We start from the raw sequence: 3726 nt of genomic DNA on the forward strand, positions 1-3726 counted from the left end.
GGGGGGTGCAGTCCTCCATGGGTCATACCATAGTGAGGGGGGGTGTGCAGTCCTCCATGGGTCATACCATAGTGAGGGGGGGATTGATCTCCTGTGTCTCTGTGTTGCAGAGTGTGGTGATGATGTTCAGCAGAAGAATTGGGAGGACAAGTTACTGAAGGTAAAGCGTGCCGAGTGTACCGTGTATGAGAGCTGCGTGTGCGGTGTGGTTGCGGTTCTGGTGCGGTGTGGTTGCGGTTCTGGTACGGTGTGGTTGCGGTTCTGGTACGATACGGTGCGGTTCTGGTACGGTACGGTGCGGTTCTGGTACGGTACGGTGCGGTTCTGGTACGGTACGGTGCGGTTCTGGTACGGTACGGTGCGGTTCTGGTACGGTACGGTGCGGTTCTGGTACGGTACGGTGCGGTTCTGGTACGGTACGGTGCGGTTCTGGTACGGTACGGTGCGGTTCTGGTACGGTACGGTGCGGTTCTGGTACGGTACGGTGCGGTTCTGGTACGGTACGGTGCGGTTCTGGTACGGTACGGTGCGGTTCTGGTACGGTACGGTGCGGTTCTGGTACGGTACGGTGCGGTTCTGGTACGGTACGGTGCGGTTCTGGTACGGTACGGTGCGGTTCTGGTACGGTACGGTGCGGTTCTGGTACGGTACGGTGCGGTTCTGGTACGGTACGGTGCGGTTCTGGTACGGTACGGTGCGGTTCTGGTACGGTACGGTGCGGTTCTGGTACGGTACGGTGCGGTTCTGGTACGGTACGGTGCGGTTCTGGTACGGTACGGTGCGGTTCTGGTACGGTACGGTGCGGTTCTGGTACGGTACGGTGCGGTTCTGGTACGGTACGGTGCGGTTCTGGTACGGTACGGTGCGGTTCTGGTACGGTACGGTGCGGTTCTGGTACGGTACGGTGCGGTTCTGGTACGGTACGGTGCGGTTCTGGTACGGTACGGTGCGGTTCTGGTACGGTACGGTGCGGTTCTGGTACGGTACGGTGCGGTTCTGGTACGGTACGGTGCGGTTCTGGTACGGTACGGTGCGGTTCTGGTACGGTACGGTGCGGTTCTGGTACGGTACGGTGCGGTTCTGGTACGGTACGGTGCGGTTCTGGTACGGTACGGTGCGGTTCTGGTACGGTACGGTGCGGTTCTGGTACGGTACGGTGCGGTTCTGGTACGGTACGGTGCGGTTCTGGTACGGTACGGTGCGGTTCTGGTACGGTACGGTGCGGTTCTGGTACGGTACGGTGCGGTTCTGGTACGGTACGGTGCGGTTCTGGTACGGTACGGTGCGGTTCTGGTACGGTACGGTGCGGTTCTGGTACGGTACGGTGCGGTTCTGGTACGGTACGGTGCGGTTCTGGTACGGTACGGTGCGGTTCTGGTACGGTACGGTGCGGTTCTGGTACGGTACGGTGCGGTTCTGGTACGGTACGGTGCGGTTCTGGTACGGTACGGTGCGGTTCTGGTACGGTACGGTGCGGTTCTGGTACGGTACGGTGCGGTTCTGGTACGGTACGGTGCGGTTCTGGTACGGTACGGTGCGGTTCTGGTACGGTACGGTGCGGTTCTGGTACGGTACGGTGCGGTTCTGGTACGGTACGGTGCGGTTCTGGTACGGTACGGTGCGGTTCTGGTACGGTACGGTGCGGTTCTGGTACGGTACGGTGCGGTTCTGGTACGGTACGGTGCGGTTCTGGTACGGTACGGTGCGGTTCTGGTACGGTACGGTGCGGTTCTGGTACGGTACGGTGCGGTTCTGGTACGGTACGGTGCGGTTCTGGTACGGTACGGTGCGGTTCTGGTACGGTACGGTGCGGTTCTGGTACGGTACGGTGCGGTTCTGGTACGGTACGGTGCGGTTCTGGTACGGTACGGTGCGGTTCTGGTACGGTACGGTGCGGTTCTGGTACGGTACGGTGCGGTTCTGGTACGGTACGGTGCGGTTCTGGTACGGTACGGTGCGGTTCTGGTACGGTACGGTGCGGTTCTGGTACGGTACGGTGCGGTTCTGGTACGGTACGGTGCGGTTCTGGTACGGTACGGTGCGGTTCTGGTACGGTACGGTGCGGTTCTGGTACGGTACGGTGCGGTTCTGGTACGGTACGGTGCGGTTCTGGTACGGTACGGTGCGGTTCTGGTACGGTACGGTGCGGTTCTGGTACGGTACGGTGCGGTTCTGGTACGGTACGGTGCGGTTCTGGTACGGTACGGTGCGGTTCTGGTACGGTACGGTGCGGTTCTGGTACGGTACGGTGCGGTTCTGGTACGGTACGGTGCGGTTCTGGTACGGTACGGTGCGGTTCTGGTACGGTACGGTGCGGTTCTGGTACGGTACGGTGCGGTTCTGGTACGGTACGGTGCGGTTCTGGTACGGTACGGTGCGGTTCTGGTACGGTACGGTGCGGTTCTGGTACGGTACGGTGCGGTTCTGGTACGGTACGGTGCGGTTCTGGTACGGTACGGTGCGGTTCTGGTACGGTACGGTGCGGTTCTGGTACGGTACGGTGCGGTTCTGGTACGGTACGGTGCGGTTCTGGTACGGTACGGTGCGGTTCTGGTACGGTACGGTGCGGTTCTGGTACGGTACGGTGCGGTTCTGGTACGGTACGGTGCGGTTCTGGTACGGTACGGTGCGGTTCTGGTACGGTACGGTGCGGTTCTGGTACGGTACGGTGCGGTTCTGGTACGGTACGGTGCGGTTCTGGTACGGTACGGTGCGGTTCTGGTACGGTACGGTGCGGTTCTGGTACGGTACGGTGCGGTTCTGGTACGGTACGGTGCGGTTCTGGTACGGTACGGTGCGGTTCTGGTACGGTACGGTGCGGTTCTGGTACGGTACGGTGCGGTTCTGGTACGGTACGGTGCGGTTCTGGTACGGTACGGTGCGGTTCTGGTACGGTACGGTGCGGTTCTGGTACGGTACGGTGCGGTTCTGGTACGGTACGGTGCGGTTCTGGTACGGTACGGTGCGGTTCTGGTACGGTACGGTGCGGTTCTGGTACGGTACGGTGCGGTTCTGGTACGGTACGGTGCGGTTCTGGTACGGTACGGTGCGGTTCTGGTACGGTACGGTGCGGTTCTGGTACGGTACGGTGCGGTTCTGGTACGGTACGGTGCGGTTCTGGTACGGTACGGTGCGGTTCTGGTACGGTACGGTGCGGTTCTGGTACGGTACGGTGCGGTTCTGGTACGGTACGGTGCGGTTCTGGTACGGTACGGTGCGGTTCTGGTACGGTACGGTGCGGTTCTGGTACGGTACGGTGCGGTTCTGGTACGGTACGGTGCGGTTCTGGTACGGTACGGTGCGGTTCTGGTACGGTACGGTGCGGTTCTGGTACGGTACGGTGCGGTTCTGGTACGGTACGGTGCGGTTCTGGTACGGTACGGTGCGGTTCTGGTACGGTACGGTGCGGTTCTGGTACGGTACGGTGCGGTTCTGGTACGGTACGGTGCGGTTCTGGTACGGTACGGTGCGGTTCTGGTACGGTGTGGGTGCGGGTGTGGTTGCGGTTCTGGTACGGTGCGGTTCTGGTACGGTGTGGTTCTGGTACGGTGTGGGTGCGGCTCTTCTACGGTGTGGTTGCGGCTCTGGTACGGTGTGGGTGCGGGTGTGGTTGCGGTTCTGGTACGGTGTGGGTGCGGCTCTTGTACGGTGTGGGTGCGGCTCTTGTACGGTGTGGTTGCGGTTCTGGTACGGTGTGGTTGCGGTTCTGGTACGGTGTGGGTGCGG

This window comes from Nanorana parkeri, unplaced genomic scaffold (genome assembly GCF_000935625.1).
Source record: "Nanorana parkeri isolate BGI_ZX_2015 unplaced genomic scaffold, ASM93562v1 scaffold4930, whole genome shotgun sequence".
Lineage (NCBI taxonomy): Eukaryota > Metazoa > Chordata > Amphibia > Anura > Dicroglossidae > Nanorana > Nanorana parkeri.